The sequence below is a fragment of the Acomys russatus genome, chromosome 9 (assembly GCF_903995435.1).
Source record: "Acomys russatus chromosome 9, mAcoRus1.1, whole genome shotgun sequence".
Classification (NCBI taxonomy): Eukaryota; Metazoa; Chordata; class Mammalia; order Rodentia; family Muridae; genus Acomys; species Acomys russatus.
The window spans coordinates 4,132,184-4,159,659 of NC_067145.1; the positions used below are offsets into that span (position 1 = coordinate 4,132,184).

Sequence of the window (27,476 nt, forward strand, 5' to 3'; positions counted from 1 at the left end):
CACCTGCCAGGGACCAGAGAGACTTCAGATCTGCATTCTTACCAACACCAAGTAAGCTTAAGAGTGCCCTTCTAAAGACGGTCTGCAGAAAACAGTCTACTCTTGACATGGGGATGTGGGCAATTAAGCCACACATCAACCATCAGAAATGTAAAGTCCTTTCCTGATTCTGATTTTCCAGCAGTATGAACTCACTGCTTCTTGGAGACATTGGAGGGCTGTTTGTCAACTGTGTTGTGACACTCCTGTGTTCCCCTGGAGGCCAACAGCTGGACAACTTTTATGTGCCTGTCGGCTCCTTACAACACCAGTGTACAATGATGCTTGTTCTTGTGGACTCCATGTTGGACATGCAGAACAGGTGCAAAATGGATGCTGGAAAGTAAACTTTAAACGAGGCTAACCAAGAACAAGACTGACTTGAAGATAGACGAATGGGAAGGAAGAACTAAAGGCCATGAGCATAAAACTAAAGATAAGATTTGCACTCCGGAGCTCTCTGCAAGCTAGAGACAAATGAAGCTGGTGGGAAAGATGATCAGGAATTCCATGGAAGGGTTTTCTCTAAGTTATTACAACTTGAGTGGAAAAGAAAGGCCTGGATGAGCTGCTACTGTTCACTAGGACAAAATGAACAAAAGACCTAAATATCCAGCTAGATTAGCTAATTAAGTCACTAGCAAAAAAATCTTCTTCCCTGCTGAAAACTCTGACCAGCTTTCAGTTTGTCAATATTAAAGACATACAATAGCAAAGTTATTATCTAGATTTTAAAATATAATACTAAGTCCATAAATGGAGCACCAAATAATATTTGCCAAAAGCCACCATTGTACAAACACTTATACAGTCCTTGCCATGTACAATAGGTGGCAAGATTGGCAAGGATAGTTATAATAAACTATATATTAACTAATGGCAGTGTCCACAAACTATAGTAAAACCAATGATTAATGGACACCGTTACCACTGCAGCACGCCAGTGAGGACTTGGGAAGGCAGAGAAGAAAAGGCCAGGTCAAGCCTGACAAGGATGCTTAGTCACAGTCTTTGAAATGTTAAGTAAGAAGAGTATGAAACAGCACGTTTCTTTGGTGCTGTGGGTTGGAGTCGATAGTAGCACAGTAACAGACAAAGTTGTAGAGTTCTAATCATTGGCGATCTTATTTGGCTTTTCAGAGTTTGGCTTTTCACTCTGCGGTGATGTTGACAGACCATGGGATCAGATCAATATTTGTAAAAGATCACTTTGCCGTGATTGGGAAAAGAAGCTGAAAGAGGGAACACTGGTGGCATGGAGATGAGTTAGAAACCCCGCAGAAGGCCAAGCGAGGGCCTGACTCTGAGCCCTGGAGGGGGACAAGAGCACTTTAAGCTACCGTCAGCAGCGTGGGTATGCTCAGTTCTAGTTAATTCGAGAAGGGGATGAAACAAGCACAGGCTGCCATAGGCACAAACTTGGCAATGGGCAGAGGACAGAGGAGAAGGTACAGGAGGCCTTTGGTAACAGAAAAATAAAACAGCAGAAACGTGAACACATTTTCTAAGAGGCAATGGGATGAAAAGGGTCAAACAACTGCAAAGGGACCACTGGGGATGTAGGTCTCAGAGGAAGCAGGGGGCGCGTGATCGAGTGCACGGGTGGATGGGTGAATGAGGGACTAGAAGAAGAGCGCTTTCTTGGAGCACACAGGGAAAGAGGCAGCAGAAGCAAGGCAAGGACAGTTACCGTCGGAAGGGACACGGCCTAGCAGAGTCCAGTCTGTGGCCACGTTCTCTCCTGTAGAGAGAAACTGATGGAAGGGTCGGGAAGGCCAGTGGACCCGAGTCCAGCAAAGCTGGGGTGGGGAACGGACAGTCATAACATAGACTCTGCTGAATAAGGAAAAAGAGAGACTGCCAAGATGAGGAAGATGAAAAGAAATGTATATTTATTAGTCTGGAATGGCATTAACCTGCAAAACTGGGATTTCTCCAGTTGAGCTTACAGCCAGACCATGGGAGAATACACACACACACACACACACACACACACACACACACACACACACACAGAGTGAGAGAGAGAGCAGGGGCGGGGGCATTCAGAGTAAAAAGACAGAAAATAAATATTGCTTGAAAAGTATAATGTAAAACTCAAATATTTTCCTTATCTCTAGAGATTATTTCAGAGTTAAAGGGGTTAAATAAGTATTTTGCCCCAAAAGTCAAAGATATGATCAGTATAATACAATTTCAATTTAGTAGCTCTTGTGGAAGAGCAGGAGGAAGGACTCCCAGCTCTGCCTACTGTTTGAAAGGGAGGGGGAAGTAGGAAGAAGAAAAAAGTGTGAGGGTGAGACTGGGAGGAGAGGAGGGAAGGGACCACAATCAAGCTGTAAAGTTATTAAATAAATAAATTAATGAAAAATGTATATATTAAAAGTATATTATCAGCACAGAAGGGAATTAAAATTAAACAATAAAATAATATTAAAAACCCAAAATATTTGGAAATTATACCACGTAATTACAAATAATTAACTTAAAAAGGAATCACAACAGAAAACTGTAATGTGTTTTGTGTTAAGGCATAAACAAAAAATATCAAATTTGGGAGATTTTTATGTACCAAATGTTCCATTCCCTAAGTTTATATCACACCAGTTCTGGTGTTTGGATGTGGGACCCTTACAGGGTTAATCAGAATAAAATGAATTTGTCAAAGTGGTTCCTGTGGGGAGATCAGTGTTTAGTTTCTATCTTCACCATAAAATAGTGTAGGAGTACTAATCTATAACCATATTAACCTATTTGGGCAATTTAAAAACTTAACCATATTATAATGTTTTAAAAATGCCTCACCTAAACAGAAACAAATTAACAAATTAAGTATGGGTTTCCTGTCCATTGTCTACATGACTTCTAGTCTGATTCCTATTTGAAACCCATCTCTTGGATAAACATATTATTTATATGCAGGGAGAACTCTATGTAACACAATTAAACTGTGTAAGCCATAGCAGCCGTCATGAAAGGACGCCCCCAGGAAACGCAGCAATAAGCTTAGAGGAAATACAGTCAAAAGTTATCCCTTTAAACGTGGGATCCCGTGGTGACAGATCAGACTGTGGCTGCCACTCCCCTGCAACACCTACCTGGATGTTCAGTTACAGTACCACAGGCACAGTAAAGTCTACTGCACGCGGGCCACAGTGCCAAGAGGACTGTGAAAGGAATCCTGATCCCCAATCACTCAACCTTACAAAGATGACGAAGGGTATACAAGTGTGAAGACCAGAGCATAAATTTATGAGATACAATAGTAACTGTAAGAGAGTATTTATTCTTACAAGTACATTCCGAGGCTGAACCCTTATATTATTTTATTTTTCATTCATAAACCCCATCTCACAAGTGAGAAAATAGGTTATATAGTTAATTAGAATCAACTAATTTAAATTTAAATCTATCCAGTGTGATTCTGGTGTCTGATCTCTTACTTAAAACTGATGGAAAATGTTTAAGGTTAATTGAAAAAAAGTCTCTTCTTTCCTAGGAGACAAATACCATCCCCTTAGGCCTAGAAGGAAAGTAGCTGCCCACAAGCGTGGGAGGAGCTGTTGAGACTGAGGAAACTACTAAGTCAGAGGTACTGAGGCACGATGGGGACATAACAGAGACTCACTGGGTAGGACACAGACTAGAATGTAAAGCAGGAAGATTGGCAGAGTCAGGTTCCCTGGGCTTTAACAGGCCAGTGACTGCTGCAACGGCTGACTAAGGAGCTTGCACTCCAATAACTCCCTTGTTCTGGGGTCTAATCAGGTGAGCTATTTTTAGCCTCTCACCCTCAAGCAATGTTCAGCAGCGGCCTTTAAATCAGTGGGAGAGGAAGCTACCCAGGGATAAAGGACCCCTCCATCCCCTTCCAAATCTAGTGGCAAACAGCCAGTTAACTCCTCTAGCACTTTGCCTCTATAAAAAATAAAGCACATCTGATTGGTGTTCTGAAAGGGACATCTGTTGAAGGAAGTGTTGCTGTTTCAGGAGAGGATTTAAGGGGAGAGGGATGGATGAGTGGATGATGTACAGGGAGCTAGAAAGGTCAGTTTCTTTCCTTCCTTAAGGAGGAGCTCAAGACTACAAAAGGAGCAGGGTAGGGTGTTGCACACTGGTCATTTCACAACGCAGGAGGCAGAGGCATGAAGACTTCATCACGTTAAAGGCCAGCCAGAACCATAGAGTGAGGCATGTGCACACGCAGCTATACATTGAGGTGCACATGTGTGCACATATACAGAGAAAGACACACACACTGAGGCACACAGAGAAAGGAACAGAGAGACACACACACAGCGAAACAGAGACAGAGAGACGGAGAGGGAGGCAGAGGGGGAAAGAGGATTTCAATTATTCACAATGCAAATGATCCCCGAATGTCACTCTCACTCTATCAGTGCCTTGCTCCCAAGAAAAAAATATTATTTCTAATAATAGTGGACATTTTCACTTACGTATACTGCCATGTATATCTCTCAATCAATATTCCTAGAACTTAATTCGTAATTTTTGCTTCCAAAGATGTAAGCCTGGCCCTAGTCTTGACTTCTTTGAAAAATTAATCTATTATACTTTTATTAACGATTCTATAAAATTTACTGTTTTAGTCCCAAGCCATACTCTAGCCTACAAGACGTTTTATTCAAAGCCAAGGAAAATTCCCAAACTACCAATGTTGTCCACTGACTCCAGATGACACAAAACGGTTATGATGATGTTTTATTTTATAGACACTTCTCACAGTTGAGCTGCCAACAGGCAGCTGCCACAGAACAGCGCTTTCTCTCTCTCTCTTATTCTAAAAATTGAAGCTGCTGTTACCTAATTTAAGTCAATATAAGGGTTAATCACAATGGGTTTTTAAGTGATGGCATCATTCCTTATGGTGGTGTGGCTTCCTAAAGGCAGAGGTAAACATACGGAAAGCAGGAATGAAAATAGGAGGGAATGGACATGCCGAGAGTGACACTATGGTACTTTTTCAAGAAAAGGATGGAAGGGCTTGGGCTGGAGCTGCAGCACTGACAGGACAGGCAAGCTCTCCGTTCTTCTGGTACTCACTGCGGCACATGCTGAAGTAATCTGCCCTCTAATTTGGAAGTAAAATGCTTTGCATGCCTATTTACATTATTTTAACATTAGATTTAACATATTCAAGGCAGCTGAGCCCTACCCCTAGGACTTCAACCATAGATAAAGGACACAGTCAACCCCTTCTGCTCACACATACATGCCCATATGATGTTTTAGAATGTGTGCACTGGTGGCATGACATCCTTCTGAAATGTTCATACGAGTTAGGCCATGTCCCAACACTATAGAAGATAATACATTATAGCATATTTTAAAACGTGTTCCATACAATTGGACAAAGCAAAAATGAAAAGAGGTGAAATAGGAACTGACAACACGGCTATGTTAGTAAAAAAGCACATGCCACCAAAAGCTGATGACCTGACTTTAATACACAGATCACATGACAAAAGAGAACCAACTCCCAAAAGTTGTCCTGCCCCCTATGTGCACCATGTATACCCACACTCACACACGCACATCATTCACACACATATGTGCACACCAATAGTAACAATATATTTTAAAGGAAATTAGAGCTTGGTGTTCTGCTCAGTGGTATGTGAGCATATGTGAGGACCTGAGTTCAATTCCCCAACAATATTCACTTATGAAAAAAAATCACTAAGCTAAATTGTGATTTCTAAAATTGAAGTAACCAATGGAAGCTGGCAGTAAGAAAACAATCTATTAACACACAAGTAACATACAGACTGAGCAGGCAGTATTTGTGTACTTAGGAATATAAAATTACCATTTCGGTATAGATGCTTTAAGATTCCCAGATATAAATTACTGACACCAGACCCCAGGAAGGCATCATTAGTACTGCTGCCAAATGTCAATTCCATGGGCTGAATTCTTGTAAAGGTCAATCGAGTCTAGAATAAAACTTAAATGGATCGTCTTGAAAACTGCAGGGCAAGTAAAGAAGCCTCGTGATTCAGAACTCCACTAAAATGATTCCAAGTAGAGCCAACTTTTAAAACTGGCCGTGATCCTGACTTTTATGAGGATACTTAAAGCTAAAATATAAACTCCTTTCATGAAAAAAATAATTGAGGTTCAGGACTTGCTGTCTGAAGGTTGGTATCTGCAGGTGAGTACCACAGAGCTGATGCAGGATTGTGGCCGGGAGTGTCCTAACGAGCCAGAGTGTCCTAATGAGCTGGAGTGACCTAACAAGCCGGAGTGTCCTCACAGCACCAAACTCATTCTCTAATTGGCAGTAGTTTTAATAAATGACAGTTGTAGCTAAATTTCTTCTGTGATGAGGCATAGCTCAGCGAAGTTGCAAGGACCAGCAGCTATCGAAAGTTGAGCTGTTGTTTTTCTTTTATGAATTATAAGCTACCTAAAAGAGCAAGCATCAACTTTGACTTCAGACCTCTTGAGAATTAGAGTTTGGGCAGGCAGCCTTTCAGTGGGTATGTCTGGTTACAGTCTGCAATGTCCCGATGCCACACACTATAAAAATCACAGCCTCACCTACTTCACTACTTTCTCTTAAATCACTGAAAGGCAACAAACACTGAAACAAAGCTTCACCTTTCCATTAAAAATGCTGGGAAGCTAATTGGTTCTTGTTTGTTCTTTTCACTTTAGCAAGGATAAAACCAAACAACTATTTCCCCAAATGCCAAAGGAAATCATAAAAATTGAAACATGCAATTATTAATTTTGGTTAGTGTCCACAGTAATACGTTTCATCATGATATTTTCATAAATATGTGCCACTGCACTTTGTTCTCACATGTTCCCTCCCTCACTGTCCATCCCATGCCCTTCCCCACTCCAGGGGATCCCTTTCTAGTTAGTCCCCCATGTTTTCTGGTTATATGGATCCCATTACTCCATTTCCCACACCCCTTCAGACCTATTCCTCTCCTCCTAAGATTCCTTTTACAGTTGTATGAGCACACACACACTTTAAATCTACCACCACACAGGAGAGAAAGCATACGTACTGCATTTGTCTTTCTGTGTCTGGCCTATTTTACTTAACATAATGATCTCTAGATCCAGTCATGATTTTTCTCTAAGTGCTGAACAAACTCCATTGTGTGTGAGCAGCACAGCTTCCCTATGTGTTCATCCACTGATGGGCACTAGGCTGGCTCTCTCCTTGTCTGTCCAGTGTTAACAGTTCAGCTATAAACAGGCATGTGAGTATCCATGTACTGTATACCCTACTCATTTAATACTCACCAAAAACCAACCAGTTCCCATGTAAATAATATTTAGGTCAGTTTTGAATTACTTTCAGTTTTACCTGGATCACAATATTAAGATGTCAATGGGCTTAACAACAATATTGTCTAGTAAATATTAGTTTAATTAAGGATGTTGAAACATTTTATTTATTAATGAATATTTGATGAAATTGAGCTAGTAATAAGGAAATGATGAGTTTAAAAAATAAATAAAAACATCTTCAGGATAGTTATTTTCGACCTTCTTTTTACTGAAGCTCCTCCTCTAATGTCCCATTTCCTATGACTTCCTTCCTATCTCTTATAAGTAGGACAAAGACAATTTTCTCACTTTTTCTGCAGTCACCATAAGACATGTGCTCACTGTGTGTGCCTCGGTTTTTTGCCTCCAACTAGGTTCTTACTCTAATTTTGGGGGTGGAATGGGGAAATTCTCAAGACAGAGTTTGTCTGTGTAACAGAGCGTTGGCCGTCCTGGATTCTCTTTAGAGACCAGGCTGACCTTGAACACACAGAGATCCGCCTTCCTCTGCCTCCCAAGTGCTGTCTTATTCTGATTTTAATCATACTTTTTAAGTAGGTCCCCTTAAATATCTGAGTATGCTTTAAATTTTCATATTAGAGATCACAGTTATATACACAAGTTTAAGTAACAATAATTCATACTTACTAAGCTTGATAAAATTTACCAAAAAAAAAAAAAAAAGGTGCCTGTGTGGACTCATGTCTGGGTTTTCAACTTAATTCCATTGATCAAAATGCCTGTTTTTGTACCAAAGCCATGCTGTTTTTATTACTACAGCTCTGTGGTATAATTTGAGATCAGGTATGGTGATACCTCCAGCAGTTCTTTTATTATTCAGGATTGTTCTAGATATCCTGGGTTTTTTGTGTTCCCATATGTAGCTGAAAATTGTCCTTTCAAGATCTGTGAAAAGCCAGGCATGGTGGCTCATGCCTTTAATCCTAGGACTCGGGAGGCAGAGGCAGGTGGATCGCTGTGAGTTCGAGGCCAGCCTGGTCTACAAAGTGAGTCTAGGACAGCCAAGGATATACAGAGAAACCCTGTCTCGAAAAACAAAAAAACAAAACAAAACAAAAAAAAATCTGTGAAGAACTGTGTTGGAATTTTGATGGGCTCTGCATTGAATATGTAGATTGCTTTTTGGCAAGTTGGTAAGATAGCTTCTGATCTGGGAGCATGAGAGAACTTTCCACTGTCTGATAGTTCCTTCAAGTCTTAAAGTGTGTACTACACAAGTCTTTCACTTGCCTGTTAAGAGGTATGCCCAGGGGTGTGTGTGCACGTGTGTGTGTGTGTCTGTGTGTACCTTTTATGTTTTATATATTTACAATAGTGCATACTGTCAACACTGGACAGACAGGGAATGGAACCAGCCTCGTGTCCATCGGCAGGTGAACAGACAGAGAAGCTGTGCTGCTCATACACAATGGGATTTGTTCAGCACTTAGAGAGATGAACTCATGACTGGATCTAGAGATCATTATGTTAAGTAAAATACACCGCACTCAGGAAGACAAACGCAGTATGTATGTTTTCTCTCCTGTGTGGTGGTATTTAAAAGGGTGTGTGTGTGTGTGTGTGTGTGTGTGTGTGTGTGTATCACACATATATAATTGTGAAAGATATTGTTTCCCTATATTTTTTTCAGTCTGCCATTTGTATGTAGAAAAGCTACTTATTTTTGTGTACTAATTTGTATCCTGTTACTTTGCTGAAAGCTTTTATCAGCTATAGGGGTTTCCTGGTGGCGTTTTAGGATGCCCATCCATTCAACCACATCATCGACAAATAAAGACACCCTGACTTTTTCCCTTCCTATTTGTAACCCCTTAATCTCCTTCAGTTGTCTTACTGCTCCAGCTAAGACTTCAAGTACTATACTGAGTAAGCATGCAGAGTGGACAGCTTTGTCTTAGTCCCAAGAAGATGGCTGCCCTGTATCCCTAGCCTCCCCAGGACTTTTATCCTCAAGGGGTGTTGGATTTTGTCAAAGGCTTTTCTGCATCTAATGAGATGATCGTGTGGCTTTGTGATTGGGTTGAAGGCCTACTCCGTGAGAGGGAACCCATCCTTGACACTGCTCAGGTGGGCAAGAACTTGAGACTAGATGTGCCAAGTGTCTAGGGGAAAAGCAAGCACCACTGTTCTATTAAAGAAAATGTAACAATAAAATGGCTCCTAACAACATTTTGCTACATCCTTAGATCAGTGCCTTGCTCAGTCATCATCAAAGAAGTTTATTTTTAAAGTAGATGAACCAAATAGAGAGACCCACAGGCAGACAATGTGCAGAGAGTGAGACACCTTGGAGCACTCAGTCCTAAATAGGATGTCTGCATCAAATCCCTCCTCTCAGGGCTCAGGAAACTCTGCAGAAGAGAGGACAGAAAACCTGTAAGAGCTGGTGGGAATTAAGGATACTAAAGAAACAAGGCCGTCTAGACAGGGCAGGACTAATGCACATATGAATTCAGAGACTGTGGCACATGCATGGGTCCTGGACAGGTCTGCACCAGACGGGGCCAGTGCAGAGAGGAGAACTTAGACGCTATCTCCAGTTGCTAACCACTCACAAATGAAAAACTAGTTTTCTCCAACGGTCTCAGTGGAGACTTAAGAGTGCTCTTAAAGGCAGACTCCATGTCTGGCAGTAGATGGCCAGCACAAATCCACTCAATGGCATCCATGCAAGTTCGTCTCATAATGTTTTGTTAGGTTTTCATTCTTTCTACCTTATAGGTTCTTTTTGTATCTATCATGGCTTCTGGTTTTGTGTTGCCATGGGATTTCTGTGTTTGTGAACAAGTGTGTCCCCATGTCTATATGTATTTCTTGGGTTTTTTTATTTGGCTCTTTATCTTCTGTTTGCTCATTTTGTTCTATTCTGGTTTGTTTCTGTTTTATCTTATTTTATTTTATTACTATTCTTTAGATCCCTATTTGTTTTCTAACTAGAGAAAGAAAGGGTATGGATTTGGACGTTAGGAGACATGGGAAGGATCTTGAAGAAGTTGGAGGAGGAGAAACTGCAAACAGAATATATTGTAATAAACGATATATTGTCAATAAAACATAGAAAAAATAAAATTGAATGAATTATTTTCAGTAAATAAAGACATGAAAGATGGAAGAAGAAAGGAAATAATAAACTCTGCTAACTGCTGGCAGGAAAATATTGAGCTGCAGAGAACAAGAACAGAGATCCTAGGGCTGTCCAGCACTAACAATGGCTAAGAAGTAAACAGAAACGAGCCACCAGTCACTTCCTTGGTTGTTCTAAAAAGAAATACGTACTACCTGTGATCAATATGCAAAAAGCACCTAGTTATCAGAACTGCGAGCAGAGAGTTCTGGCACACACTTACTAGGACTAGATAGAATGAGGAGAAGATGGGGAGTGAGAAATTCTAAATATAAGAAAGTACACAATCATCAAAGAAATAAAGAAGAAAAAGCAGAAGGTCATATTCTTCAAAGGTCAGTAGTAGAAATAATAATAATAGAGGTATTGAGAGCAAAAATAATTGCAGAGATACACAGCAGTGTGCATGTCATGAACAGACTCCTAGGAGGCAGATGAATGGACGGCTAGGCTAGTTCAGTAGGATAGCCATAGTAAGTGTGCAGCCTACACCTTTGGACTCCACCATCCTCTGGTCCAGGAAAAGTAATCCTAAAGAGAATTTTAAGAATAGTACCTATATCTCAATTTTCTTCAGGTCAGCATCAACTTCTGTACTTTATAACTATCTTATATTTCAAGCTGGGATCACTGAAGAAAGGTTCCAATTATTTTTAAGATAATAGAGAGAAAAGTGCCAAATTTGCTTCTTTAACTTTTTCGTTTTGTCATTACATACACTATTTCTAATTTTGAAGAGACAATGTACAGCTTACTGAAGCCAAGAATAAGCAGTGCTTTAAGATCAAAAGGTAAGCTGACAGAGAAGGCAAGTATCTGTTCAGAGTTGGAGCCAAAGTGTGACCTATGCTCGTCTTTAGCCCAGAGGAAAAGTCCTTAGATCTAAAGGTCAGCATGTCCTTTCAAAATTATTGCTGTGACTATTTTTAACTCTATCATTCTCTCAATGGAAAAAAAAAAAAACATACAATATGGTCTATTTACCAGAACTAGTGGATACTACATCAGAAAGAATAAGACATATCTATAGAATTATCAAGAAAATATGGTGACAACAACTGTCAAGAATGCTCACTCTGTGTTCTAAATGGCATCGGCAACAAAAACGAGTTTTGATTATAGAGGTCTTTCATTTCCTCGGTTACATTTCTTTCATCAGAAAGAGAGGGGCAGTGGGGGAGGGGAGGGAAGGAGGGAGGGAGGGAGAGAAGGAAGAAGGGAGATTGCATTGGCATATAGAAGGCTATGGATATGTACATGTCCAAAATATTTATCCTTAAGCCCACAGATAAATGTAGTTCTCACTCCATCAGGGATTTCTCTTTGCATTACAAAAACCCACAACCCATCAAAATTGTGGCACCCAGGCCCAGTGGATACATACACAATATAGCATCTGCATCTAAAGCTCGGGGATTATTGAGGAAGAGGAGGCAGAAAGATGGTAAAATCCAGAAGATCGGGGCTATTGCTGTGAGACTGTAACTCCTAGGAATGTGAGAAGCCACACTCATTTAGTCTTGTCAACGTGACTGTCTACACATGACCTGAAAAGGACAATAATAGATGTGCTAACATTGATGGGGGAAAGCCCATACGGCATCAACCCTACACAACAACTCCAGGCAACTAAGGCATGCGGAGAGCAGAGAAATAGTCTTCCCCAAGGAGAGCACAGTCCTGAAAACACACACCCAGGTAGCATTACACAGACTGAGCAGGTTATATATAGGAACATATCAGCATATACATCTAACACCGTTAATGGAAAAAAAAAGGCCATGAATTTCAAAGAAAGCGGGGAAGGGTAGATGGAGGGGTTTGGAGGGAAGTTAGGGGGAAATGATGTAATTTTTTTATAATCTTAAAAATAAAAGAAAGAATTTAAAAAATAAAGGTAGAAAAAAGGATATTAGGCTGGGAGAGAGATGGGCTAGGAGCACTGGGAAGAGTGAAGGGAGGTAGTGGTGGCTTGGTGTGCTCAGTATACACCGTGTAAACGCAGGAAACTGTCAAAGAATAAAAACACAGTATTAAAGAATAAAACAAGTTTTGGCAAGTTAGATGGATAAAACAGGTATCTTAAACAGTTTTAGAATCCTCTTTCCTAATTAAATGAAGAAACCGAGGCTTGATGGCTCAAGACTATCAGCCCACAACCATCTGTGATTCCAATGGATCTGACACTCCTCTGGCTTTCATGCATGGACACTGCAAAACATGAGTGCTCAGACATTCATGCAAGCAAAACACCCATGTGTATATAGTATAAAAAAAAAAAAAATTACCAAAGCAACCATCACATATTTTGCTGTGTCTTTTTTTTTCCTCTCTAACTTCAAACTCGAAGTTTGGGGAACTGTCTAAGATAGTCTCCCCTTGCTGAACACAATTTATGTGTGGGAAAACATTCTTGCCCCATCAAAGTATCTTTAGTATCTCCATATGTTTTAACTCAGCATATTGGAAAGCCTTGTTCTGCTACTAAATGGTTTATAGGCAAACCTTCCTAGGTTTAAAAATAAAAATACCAAATGTCATCTGGCTACTAGATCTAGTCAATGACAATTCAATTTAAGTTATGGCCACTTAAGCTTAGCAAAATATTTTAATTTTATGCCATTTTTATAATCTTGATTCATTATCTCAGTAATAAAATATTACACATAAATATTGTACAGGATGAATTAGTACCTTCAATGTAAATAGACTTGTCACTATAGTTTCCTTAAGGGAAATACATATGAAATTTAGAAGTACTTTGAATTTAAGTGGTATCACTTAAAAATTCAGCTAATTGGGAAAGGCCTCTGGTAGTGGCTCCCTGCCTGAGTGTTGAGTCTAGATCGGCTGGTCTCCTCCTCTTCAGCCTCTGCCCCATTTCACAGACGCTCCCTCCTGCCTGCTGTCTCGCCTGCTTCTACTCGCTCATATTCTGTGGGCTGACAGATAAGAGACAGGATTTTTTTATATAACCCAAGTCTTCTAGTAGCAAATAAGCCCTTGTTAGTATGTTTTACCTCTAAACAACCTCTAGTGGGGAATCCACAAGTCTTTGATGGTTGCCAGCCCTCACAGTTGAGCAGAAGAATGGATTCCACTCCTGGAGACTAGACATTGCATCTTACGTACAGGATCAGACTCGAGAGAAATCCTGACCTACGCAGACCCCTTTAGATGCAAGAATGGTAAGCTCGTGGGGCTGAACAATGATCAAGTACACTGAACACATTTGGAAAATAATTCTGGGACAGATTGGATGGCAGCATTAACTGCTATATAATTACTATTGCTGTTTCTAGTATTGCTATTGTTGGTTCCAATATTATTATCAATGCTGAGGTAAGCAGTGTTGGGAAGGCGAGAGTTCTCCAGTTAAGCTCTGTGTGTTACACCAAAAGAAAGCCAATTTCTTAAAAATTATTTATTTTTAATGTTTATGTGTGAGTGTTTTGCCTGCATGTACTATCTATCTATGTGCACTGTGGGAAGAGGGAGCTGGGGCCTCCAGACTGGAACTGAATGGTAGGAAGTCACCAACTAGGTGCTGGGAACCAAATTCAGATCCTCCGCAGGCACAGCAAGTGCTCTCCTTAGTGAAGCTGAATAAACCAACTGCAAAGTCTTCATTTAGTGCTAATTTGTCTTTTTATTTGGGTGGAGGGACGTTAAGACTGAGTCTCATGTAACCCAGGCTGGCCTTGACCTCCCTATGTAGCTGAGGCTGGCCTTGACCTCCCTATGTAGCTGAGGCTGGCCTTGACCTCCCTATGTAGCTGAGGCTGGCCTTGACCTCCCTATGTAGCTGAGGCTGGCCTTGACCTCCCTATGTAGCTGAGGCTGGCCTTGACCTCCCTATGTAGCTGAGGCTGGCCTTGACCTCCCTACGTAGCTGAGGCTGGCCTTGAACTCCCTATGTAGCTGAGGCTGGTTTTGAACTCCCTATGTAGCTGAGGCTGGCCTTGAGCTCCTGATCCTCCTGTTTCCATCTTTGGAGTGCTGGAAGTGTACACCAACATGTCCCACTGCTATTCTCTCTCCTACTCTATAATATTTGCCAATATCCTCCTCCTTATTAGCAAATTCTAATTGTAAAAAAATAATGAGAATTTCTGCTATTTTCACAGACATATATAATGTGCTAATTATTCCTTAGCAGAAAACTCTCTGATTCATGCCTTGGCTGCCAACTATATTCAGTTGGTATTTGTAATTGCTTTGTTTTTAAATAAACTTTTAAAGTGGTATGACTTTAAAAACAGTTGTATTCTATTTTCTGTTTGTGAAAGGGTTACTACATTTTCTTTAGGAGTAACAGCGTGGGGAATATTACTTGAGAGCAATGAGAGATGCTTTATGGCTTCATAAAACAATTTTGAAGCTAGTGAGTGCCAGTGACTGCAAACACTGTTAATACACTAAATACCACCAAGTTGTGGTATTTGTAAATTAGTAAATGGATAATTTTATGGTAAGAGAAGCCGCCTTGATTTTAAGTATTTAGAATTTTTAATCCATTTATTTTGACAGTGGAGTAAACATAGGTGGCATACAGATAATGCAGTTGTTACGAAAGCTGCAGCACACAGACAAGTGAGCTGTGGGCATGGACTTCCTTAGAGCAGCTGTGGCGCAATGGGGCAGATGAAGAGCTCTGAGCTGAGTCTGGGAAGCCGATGTAAGGGGTCTACAGGTCAAAGCAGCAGCTTTTCAGGACGCCGCTCCCTGGCACATCCTAACTGTGCGTTATTCCTGACATCACAGCAGGAGTCTTCCAGGGTTAGGCCAAAATTCCAGGGCAGACACCTGATCTTCTGCATTCAACTACCTGGTAGTCTAAATACCCACACACCTCTCTCTTACAGTGGTCAAATATTTTGTTATATTCATGATGGTATATTTCCTTCCATGCGCAAACAATTTCTTATGTCCGATTACTCTGTATAACTTCTTTTTTTCCAAGTGTCTTCAACTACATTTTGAAAGCAGTAATATAAGCCTTTCCTATTTTATACGGCTGCTAGAAAAATCATATACCTGGGACATGCTACAGACGTGTTTTTCAAATTCTGGTTCTAACTCTATAGGTCATAAAAATCACTGTAATGAGTAATCAGCATTTTAAGAAATAGAATAGTATGGAAAAAAAATACTGTAATATACATATTACAAAATTATAAAATGTTGTTGTAAAAATTCTTTTTCAAAGAATGCTTATATGTTTTCTTGGAGATGGGAACTGAACCCAGGACCTAATGGTTGCTAGAACTCTACCCTCCCGGCTTCCTGTTTTTCAGTGTGATATATCTGTGTTTATGCAAAGATATATCTGTATTTGGTCATAATATAAAATGTAATTCGGGGTAGTTAAAATATACAGCTTTAGGCAGCATTGCTTTCTCTCTATTACTCTTCAGAATGATCACGTGGAAGCTCTTTCAGAACAACAGTGGCTCTACGCTGGACCCTGGCCCACCAGCTTTGCGCCCACCAGCTTTGCGCCCACCAGTGCGGCCTCAGTGCTCTGCATCCACAGGAAGCACCACTGGCAGAAAGCAAAGTGACAGCTCTCTAGAAGGAACTGTGAGCCAGGTGTGATGGCGCATGCCTTTAATCCCAACACTTGGGAGGCAGAGGCAGAAGGATCTCTGTGAATTTGAGGCCAGCCTGGTCTAAAGAGCAAGATCCAGGACAGCCAGGAGTACACAGAGAAACCCTGTCTCAAAACAAACAAACAAAAACAACTGGTAAATATTTAAAGCATTTGAAAGATTGAGGTCTAACAGAATCTTGTTATGCCCTTTAATTTGATTCTAACTGACAAAACATTTCTGGAAAGTTGCAAAAAATGTGATTAGTTACTAAGTCTTGGATAATTAGTTGAAAGAAAATAAAGCAGAGAGGACACTCCAGAACACCGAGCGTTTAGAGCTAACTTATCACCGGCTGCATCATTCCTCCAGTTGCAATGAAGCGAAGAGTAGGCTAAAACCAAGGCACACAGACCAGAGAGCTGTTCCACTGTTTTGGCCCAGGCTCTGCCTTTTCTGTATATAAAAGCCCTACTAGTAGCTCTATTAAATGAACATTTAACATTTACTATTTTGTTTATAATGCTTAAAGCAGTAATGTTTGGCCTTGTCAGCTTACAAAATAAATCACAGATGTCCTGCAGCCAGGAACCATGCCTCAGGAAATCTCTCTACTAGACAGAGGCATCCCTTATATAGGCCTTCTAGAGACCTCGGCATCAGCAGGGTCCAGCCACCTTAGAGGCCATTAATAGACCTACCTACACATCTGCAAAGGATGTTATCTGTGCTTTAAGAAATGCAAAAGATTTTCATTCCTTTTTTTAGCATTAATGAGCATTATTCATATTACCAGTCGAAATAATTAAATTAAAATTGTTTAAAATTAGCTAAGATAGCACAAAACCAAAGCAAGAGTCCCCCATTTACTGCAATCCAAATTCTCAAGTCTCAGAGTCTATCTACTACCAGAGCATTAAGTAATACGATGAGGGACAGACAATAAAGTCTGATTTATACAATCATTCTCCAAATTGAGGCCTCTGTTTTATTCTCAAAGGCATGATTCTGGCCACGCATGGTGGTGTACACTAAGTGACTGCAGTGCTTAGGAGAAAATGGCAATGAGGGGTTAAAGTTGCAGGCCAGCCTGGGGTATACAGCTAGTTCCAGGCTAGCCTGGTATACATGAAACCTGTCTCACACAACAACTAAAACCTATTTTAAAATGTGACTTATGTCGAGTACTCATGTGTCAACTTTAACGTCAAGACTTCATCACTACTATTTCCATCCAGAAAGCCGCAGAGGTGCCTCAAGTCACTTGGAAGATACCTCACCCCAGCCTGTGCCCTGTCCCTTACCACCCTCACCCCAATGACGCTCGTTTAGCAGTTTGACTCTAAGAAACAAAAGCAGAAGTTTGTGAGTGTGGGCAGAATAAGGAACGGGTCTCTTTTCCCTTCTTAGACACAAGTCGCCCCAAGGGAGTCATTTTCTTTTCCTGCCCTGCCTCCCTTCAGCACCCCTGGTTAAGTTCCCTGTGGACTCCTGTCTCGTTTCAGGAGTAAGTCTGCAGGAAGTTCTGCCTTTTCCTCTACTCTATCTCTAATAATGGTAAATTCTGGCCTTCATCCCTCATTCTTGCGTAATGAGCCTTATTTCACAATCAACTTAGGCCCTAAGCAAGGAAAAATACCCAGTCCACAGGCACCTACAGGCCCTAAAGCCTGGAGCCCATGTGCACAAGTGCACCCAGCTCGTGTATGACTACACAGAGCGATCTAGAGATTCCCATCTCTTCCTGGTGTGTTTAGAGCTGACACATGTTCTTCTTAAACTTTTCTATTTTTGATGGATATTTGTTCAAGTGAATATGTGCTATTTTTACAATCAGAAAACATTAGCTAAAAACAATCTTCTTTGATGGCCATTAAGTGGAGCAGAGCTGGGATGAGCTTGCAGAGGGATTCCTGAGTGATGCTTTGGCTGTGTACTCTAAGGAAACTGAAGGCAGAGCTAAGAAATGACTGTCTCTAGCTTTGATCACACACAATGTGGATGATAATCTAGGGCTAGCCTGGGCCAAATAGTGATATATTTAATTTAGATATGAACATGGTGGCACTTACCTACAGTCCTAGCTCTCAGGAATATGAAGCAGGGGGCTAATGTGAGCTCAGAACTACCCTGTGCTATATAGCTCAAGGTTAGCTTGGGCGACATAGCAAGATCCTGTTTCAAGAAACCAAGGGGGGGGTGGCAATATTTCATCTAATCTGGATAAGTCATTTTGTCTGAATTCAAGTCAAATAAACCACAGCAAAACAACCTCATCACTCTTTTGAATAGGATATTTTTAGCACTTTTCTATCAGAATTATCCCTTTTGGACCATAATATGATATCCTAGGGCCAGAGTTTCTGATCTACCACTTAATGGCTGTGTAATCCTGGGCAAGTAGCTAACATTTTCTCTTCTGTACTTTAATTTTCTCATCTACAACATTATCTAACAATAGTGCTTACTTGAGGGTATTTTTCCTACAAGGCTCAAATGAATGCACATATAAGTGTGTGTGCATGTGTGCATGTGTGTGAATTAAACACTTAGAACATTACCTGACATAAAGTAAATGTTTAATAAATATTATCTTTTATTAATATCATGTTTTAGAAGACAACAGGCTGAAAATACTATGCAAATAAGCATCACTATACACTAAAGTCTAAATCAACCTATAACATAGCATATGATAATAATAAAGCTTGACTGAGTAATTTAAAAAGATCAATAAAGCAAATGAAAATCAAATAAACTGTATATAAAACCATGGTGTTTTTATAGATTTTATTTATTTGTTCATTTTTCTCAATAAATGGTCTTCTAAGGCATAAAGAAACAGCAATTAAGGCACAAATTTCCTTCCCTTGTGAAGCTTCACAGAAGGTGAAATGACTAAGCCCTTAAACAAAACAATAAGTAAATGAGGCAGGGAGATAGCTCAGCACATAAAGGCTTGTTTCGCCAAGCCTGAGGACCTAGAGCTTGACCACTAGGTCCTACATGGGGGTGGGGGGGGCAATTTCTGCAAGTTGTCTGTGCAGACAGTTTTATGTCAATATAAGTTAAAGTCATCGGAGAGGAGGGAACTCAATTGAGACAATGCCTCCACAAGATCAGGCTGCAGGCAAACCTCTACGGCATGGTCTTAGCTAGTGATTGATGGGGGAGAGCCAAGCCACTGTGGATGTTATCATCCCTGGGTGGTCCTGGGTTCCATAAAGAAAGCTGAGCAAGCCAGTAAGTACCACCCCTCCCTGGCCTCTGCCTCAGCTCCTGCCCCCAGGTTCCTGCCCTACTTGAGTTCCTGTCCTGACTTCCTTCAATAATGAACAGTGCTGTTGAAAAGTAAACCAAATAAACCCTTTCCTCCCAAAGTTGTTTGGGTCATGGGGTTTCATCACAATAAAAACCCTAAGTAAGAAATTGTCTTCTTACTTTACACACACACACACACACACACACACACACACAGAGAGAGAGAGAGAGAGAGAGAGAGAGAGAGAGAGAGAGAGAGAGAGAGAGATTTTAAAAACTGTAAAACAAATAAATGAGTAAATGAAACAGTTACACAGTAATGATTGTTATGAAGAAAGAAAACCAAGCAAATGGGATGGCAACTGAGGGACAGAAGAAAGTACAGGCATGACTCTAGCAGGCAGTTTGGCTGTAGACCCATTCCTAGCCTACATTTTATCTTTACAATGTATGGGGTGGTATTCTAGAAGCCAGGTAAACAATGTATCACAGGCAATAACTGGTGCAAAGACCTACAGGCAGGGGAAGTACCCAGTGCGAAGACACCCTACCCGGCACCATGGAAGGACAAGGCTTAACACAGTGACTGAAGCCAACTAGCATGGAACTTGCTTAGCCAGAGGGAGACAAGCTGGAGAGTCAGGCGGACAACAACCAGATCACTGCAGTGTTTCTCTGTCTGAGTCATTCTGTCCCTATCTGATCACCTGACCCAATGTCATTTCACCAACTGCCATCACCAAGGGAAAAAGTACAGCAAAGCACTTTCACTCACTAAAAAGATGAGATTTCAAAATGGAAGAAGTTTTTGTTTTGTTTTTAACGTGAACCCGGTAGTTTACTGGACCGTTTCAGGCTCCGCACTCCTCTGTACTCACTGCTCTATCCCACGACAGAGCACCTGACTCTCAAGGCCACTTTGGAAGGCACAAGTCTGACTTCGGGTTCCTCAGTGCATGAGATTCCATCAGCAATGGAGGTTCTTTCAGAAATGAAATATGAGAACTAAGTGGTCAGCAAAGAAAGGGGCACCTAGGCAGCAAATTACAGCTTTACTCACAAAGAAAAAGTATAATACAGCCAGGAAAGGTGGTGCACACCTTTAGTACCAGCACTCAAGAGGCAGAGGCAAGTAATCTCTGTGAATTCAAGGCCACTCTGGTCCAGGATAGCCAGGGCTTCGTTGTAAAACCCTGTGTTGAAAACAAAAACAAACACACACACAAAAACCTACTTACACACAAGTGATGAAGAACCTCAAAGATTGAACAAAGGCAAAGCTAGGGGGCTATGGGATGCCTCCTGGGGAAATGTGGACTTCATCAGGGCTGTGATGAGCACTAAGCAGTGAACAGAGCACCTGGCAGGATTCGGGCTGGGGCCAGGTATATCAAAGAGGAGGGGACGGGTGTGCCTAGCAACCAACCCTGGCTGGAAACAGAACATAAGCAAGAAGACAGTTTGAGGACGCAGACCCAGAGGCACTGAAACCAACTGTGTAAGCCAGTCACTAAATGAAGGAGGCAGACAATATTCTGAAGCTCCAACAGAGAATAAAGGAAAATCCTAAAGGCAGAAAGAAGAAAGATTGAGTCTAAAAGTGCTGAGAAGTTGTGCTTGGTACGCTGAGCCTAAGTTCTGACATTATTCTACAAGGAGTTGAACTTGCATCTGTGGTGACAAATGCTTAGGACAGACTAAGAGAGGCCAAGTTAGTCCGCAGTCATTTAAGGTGGTGATGACTAGATACAAGAGAATTTATCTCCTTGGATATGGCAAAGATGACATCCCTTCACACTAATAATGGAGACCAGTGAGAAACATGACAGGGATGGTGGCTAAGGACAGTAAGAATACAAGGAAGATATTCATAATAGCCAGAACATGGAAACAGCCTAAGTGTCCCAAAGTAGAAGAATGGATAAAGAAACTGTGGTACATTTACACTATGGAATACTACTCAGCTATTAAAAACAAGGAAATCCAGAAATTTATGGACAAATGAATGGGACTAGAAATGATCATCCTGAGTGAGTTAACCCAGAAGCAGGAAGACTCACATAGTATATACTCACTTATATCTGGACACTATCCCAAGGGGCATGTCTCATGAAAGTCTTCACTTACCAGGAAACTGGGATAGAGGGGAAGACATCCTATTGGGACTCTAGGTGAGAGAAATATAGGACATAGGGAAATAGAAGGATCTGGGCCCAGGGGTTCTGCTCAATCTATGGCACCAACCAAGGACAATACGTGCAGTCATCATCTGGCTACCAGATCTAGCCAAGGGAGTGAGGACTGACCTTCACACGAACTCTGGTGCCCCATATTTGGCCATGTCCCCTTGATGGGGAGGCTTGATGACACTCGGAGGAAGGATAGCATACTATCAAGAAGAGACTTGATACCTAGCATCATATTCAGGGGGAGGAGGTCCCCCTCGGTCACAGTCATAGGGAAGGGGAATGGGGGGAAAGTGGGAGGGAGGAATGGGAAGATGCATGGAATGGGATACCAATTGAGATGTAATGTGAATGATTTTGTTTTTCAATTAAAAACAAAAAAGAATACAAGGAAGAGACAGTCTACATAGTGAGTTCCAAACCAGGCAAGGCTACACGGAAAGACCTTGTCTCAAAAAGAAAAAATAAACACACACACACGCACACACTCACACACACACACACACACACACACACACACACACACACACACACACGCACACACACACACACGAGATGGCTCTATGGGGTAAGACTATGAACACCCAGAGCCTGAGCCAGGTAACATACCTCTTCCAGCCAGGCTCACCTTCCTAAGGTTCCGCCAACAGCACCACTAACCAGAGACAGAGTGTTCAAACCTATGAGGCATACCTCTAATTCAAACTAGCACAGTGCTCATGAAGCAGACTGACCATCTAGGACTGGTTTCAGTTGTGCCACTTACTAACCATGATGTTGGGTAGGCAACCCAACCCTTTTATGTCTAAGTGTCCTCATAATAATAGCATTTATAACTTAGGACAGCTATAAGGACTAAATGAAATGTTACATATAAAGTGATTAAAATATCACCTAGGCAGTGACAGCACTCCATAAAAGCTATACTAACAACAACCAAACACAACAGAAGAGAAGGAATGACAGATTCATATAAAAATTTACAGCTTATTTCATTTTTATCTATGAGGGCTCTCTAAAACCTTATAAAGATTTTGTAATTTTTATTTAATATTTAACAAATTAGAATTGAAGTAATTTTGGACAGTTCATACAGCTGCTTTGGTTTTGCAGTGTATGCGGTTGGACCAAGTACTTACCACATTCTAGCTTGATGCTTTATCACTGAGCTACTCCAGCCCCACTTACCTGGGTTTTGAATTAGAGATATGTTTTTCATGAAAAGCAGTCATTGAAATAATTTTTATGGCATGGATGCATAACCTACTCGGGTTATAAATTTTGTAACTGATCGTGTATTCAAGGCATCCAGACAGGGCATGCACAGCAGCGTCTTAGTAACTAGTGGCCTCCTCCTTTGTCCCATTTAGATGTTAAACTACTTAGAAGTTTTTAAATTTAATCTCAGAACACTATTTAGTTTAGGACCTCAGTACTAGTAACAAGCACTGCATGCTTTGCTTGGATGTTTTGAGTGATATTACAAATGTGCTCTAGAGCCATGCAAATCTGCGTCCCTGTGTCTCTTCCTAATTTTCCAGATCCTCAGTATGAGACCTAACAAGGAAACAAACATTTACATTTGGATTTCTAACCTTAATCTTTGTATTTCTCAGAGGTAGGCCATTTTCCCCCTCAAAAGAAGATACCAGAAACATTTTCCAAATTTGAAATTTTGAAAATTCTTGAAAAATATTAACTTTCCTTCATAACTTACTACAATCCTTTCCTCCTTAGTGTCAACATTGTATTGCTCTGACTTGACTTTTACAAGGGGGTAAAGGTTGTGAATTATTTTTTAAGAGATCATTCTTTGTGGGAAGGAGGGAAAGTACACCTGGCGGAGAACATGGGACATGAGAAAGGGCTGTAAATGAGCCTTAGCCTCTAGAGGGCTGGTTTAACTGAGGAATTTTTGTTCTACTACCACTATGAGAAAGACGAAGTTGCATTCATAGACTATAGAGTAATTAGATACCAAAAGGTCCTCCATACATTATGCCTGAGGTCAACAGAAAGTGGCATGTCACAGAAATTTTAAAAACAAACCCAAAAGCAATTATTTTTGATTGAAATAATCTCAAAGATAAATTTTTAATGAATTCCTCACACATCTTCACATTTGTAGATAGTAGTAAATGATTAATAACTATGTAAAAATATTTTCCAAGTCAAAGTTACATGACTCTTGAAAAATGTGCAATAGATAACAGGTTTATCACAAAGATGGGGAAGAAGCACACAGTATAAGGCAAAACACCACATATTCCCAAAATCTTTAATATTAACATGTTAACACTCCATTAGAAGGAAATCTGGATTACTGTATTGAGTATAATAGGAAGGGGTAAGAAGCTGGGAAGTGGTGATATGTGCCTTTAATCTCAGCACTTGGGAAGCAGAGACAAGTACATCTCTGAGTTCAAGGCCAGCCTGGTGTATACTGACAGCCAGGACTACACAAAGAAACCCTGTCTCAAGAAACAAAAAGAAAGAAAGAAAGAAAAAAGGAAGAGTGAAGAAAAAAGAACCCTCATTAATATTTTTTTCTTCCGTCATAGTATATATACTTAAAAATGTAGAAACCCTTACAAAATGGGGAGGCAGAGCCAAGGGGAGGCATGGAGCTCTCTGCACAGCAAGCCTAGCCTAAAGAATGAGGCCCTAGTCCCAGAGATGGACCCTGTCTCAATCAATCAATCAATGAATCATGTTGGTAGCCCCGAGGAGCACCATCCAAGGCTGGCTTCTGCTCAAACATACATACACACTCCTCTACCTGGTAACACACACCACAAGAAAAGTATATAGAAAGAAGTTAGCAAACATGAGAGTTTTGGTTGAACTTGGTACATGAAGTAAGAAAAAGGATTCCAAAAATGAGGTATGAAACTGAAGACCATGTTTCACAAATGGCTACACTCAGAGAGACACATACTGCCTGTTTTCTAGCATGCAGAGTGTAGATTTCTTTTTCTTAATGAACGCAGGGAGGAAAGAGACAGCGATAGGGACGTGAACATGAGCAATGTACGTGACAAATGCCCAGTATCCTCACCATGGATATATGCAAATGTTGGCAGCCTTAAAAAGCTACATTATAAAAATTTAACAGAAAATACTACTAAAAACTTTTTAAATCTTGGGGCTGGAAAAATGGTCTAGTGGTTAAGAGCTCTGGCTGCTCTTCCAGAGAACCTGGGTTCAACTTCCAGCACCCATGTGGTGGCTCACAACTACGTTATTCCAGTACATAGACATATATATTTGGAATAACAGTTCATAATTATGTTAAAATCTGTTTTAAATCAAGGAGTATTTCCTGATTGTAAGATTTTTTTTCTTTTCAATTTAGTGTTTTCAGCTTACACTAATACTTTAATGTAAAAATGAGTAAAATGTAACAAATACGATACAGCATAGTAAACTACATGTTCACATGTTACTAAATTCCAACAAAATAGAATTAAAGATTGGGATTAGCAGTATGTCACTGGCCATAAGCCCTGAATACATGGGTGCAAAAACTGGAACTCATGCGTTGTTTTCCACAAAACTGAAAATAATAGACTGTCCTTATTTTAAAGATTGGTCTTTAAAATCTAAACTCAACTTTATTTAAAAACTAATAATAACACCGGGCATGGTGGCACATGTTTGTAATCCTAGCACTCGAGAGGCAGAGACACGCATATCTCTGTGAGTTCAAGACCAGCATGGTCTACAAAGCAAGTCCTGGCAAACCAAGGCTACACAAAGAAACCCTGTCTCGAAAAATCAAATCAAATAAAAGAAAAAACAAACACAGGTCCTACGAGAAAGGCGCATGTACACACTCCATTTTGAAAACACTACTATTAAAGCTACCTAAGGAAAGTACATGTTTAAGTTAGCAGTACCCAGAGACGATGAAAACCAGTTACCAAAAGACTTACTGCTTGGTTAAAATTCAGTTTACAATTCAAAGGCATTTTAAAGTCTCTGTGCTGTTATGAAGCTTTATGGAGTTTACAGTGGAGATGAAAACAGAAATAAAAAGATCTGACAAACAGAAAATGCCACAGATGTTTCCAGCATTATCAGTATGAGTTTGCCCCACCATGACGCGTCCCCTTATTTCAACACAACCAACCTCACTCTCTAAAAAGACAAGTGTGCTCCCTAGAGTCCTGCTCAAAATGTAAATGTTTTAAAATGCAAACATTTGACTAACACAGATGAGTAGATTATTTTCGTTTTATATTTATTTTATGTGCATGAGTGCTTTGCCCACATGTGTTTCTGCACCATGTGTCCAGTACCCTCCAAAGGCAGAAGAGGGCACCAAATTCCCTGACACTGGAGTTACAGACAGCTGTGAGGCACATGGGTGCTGAAAATTGAACCTGTGTCCCCTGAAGAGCAGACAGTACTCGTCACTGCTGAGCCCTCTCTCCAGCCTCCTCTAATATAAAATTTTTAAAACTCAAATGTGAACTCCACCAATGCAATGGTGATTTGAATGAAAATGGCCCCCAAGGACTCACAGGAGCAGCATGACTGGAGGCGTGGTCTTGTTTGAGGAAGAGTGCCCCAAGGGGTGGGCTTGAGGCTTTCAGCTCAAGCCAGGCCCAGTGTCACTTGCTTTTCCTGCTGCCTGCAGATCCAGATGTAGAACTCTCAGCATCTCCAGCACCATGTTTGCCTGCATCCCACCATGCCCCCTACCATGATGACAATGGACTAAACCTCTGAACTGTAAACCAACTCCAATTAAATGTTTTCCTTTGTAAGAGTTGCTGTAGTCAATGTTGTCTCTTTACAGGCAGAAATTTTTAATCAATATTCTTAAAACGTGAATACTGTCTGACATATAGGACATATTCAATAAATATCAATTAATAATTTGACAAGACCTTCTATTTAAATAAAGAATCTAACTGTACTATAACATTTGTAAGGGCTGATGAGATGCATAATGGGTAAAGGACACTTGCCCACAAGCCTGAAAGTAACTTGAGTTTAATCGCTGGGACCCAGGGTGGAAGGAGAAAACAGACTCCAGCAAGCAGTCCTCTGATATCCACACATGCACCATGGCGCACGCAGCACACACACACACACACATGCACAAATACACACACACTCACACGCAAGCATGCACATGCACGCACACACATGCACAAACACACACATACACACACACCACATCAAACAAGAAAATAAGTAAATAATATCTAAAAAATTTTTTTTCTAAATATTTGTATACAACTTTAACATTGGTAGCCTCAACTGCTTTTACCAATCACATCCACCCACACCTAACACGAAGACCTTTTAAAGCTCATTGGTAACCTACAGATCTAGGGATTGTATGGTCCTCTTCAGTTCCAAAATTTACTCAAATGGTGAGGTAAAACTATAGAAAAAACACTTGAATCCACTGAAATGGATTAACATAGGAAACAATATTTTTAAAAATGTGTTAAAAATTATTATAAAAATTATCACAAAACGGACATAACTCTAGCTTGTTCATGGTTCTCCTACATCCTTTAAAGTGTTTTCTAGTTCTCTGTTTAGTATTGTTTCATATTGTTCCTAAACTTTTCTCTTCAAATTGAGAGTTCATATAATAAGCTGCACCATGCTTTTTAAATTTTATATCTGAAGAGTAAATTTTTTAAAAAATTTATGTTCTAAAAAATTCAGAGTTGAGACGCTGTTTATTGTAAGAGCCCCAGGGCTGATAAAAGCCAATGCTGCAATTTAAGTTACTCTGAGATGAGGACCCTGTACTTCGTATACCTTAGAACGATGCTCGGCATGGCTTTAGCTGCTCTTTGCAGACAGCAGATAACAAAAGTACTGACTTAAGCTGGACATGGTGGTGCACGCCTTTAATCCCAGCACTCCAGAGGTAGAGAACTCTTTGAGTTCAAGGCCAGTCAAGTCTACAGAGTG

General features: G+C 40.5%; 1 protein-coding gene across 1 annotated transcript in view; it reads right to left on the reverse strand.

Annotated features, from left to right (window-relative positions):
• Wdr70 (WD repeat domain 70) overlaps window positions 1-27,476 on the reverse strand; it is a 207,764-nt gene that overhangs the window by 48,303 nt on the left and 131,985 nt on the right. The gene's annotated exons all lie outside the window — the stretch shown is intronic.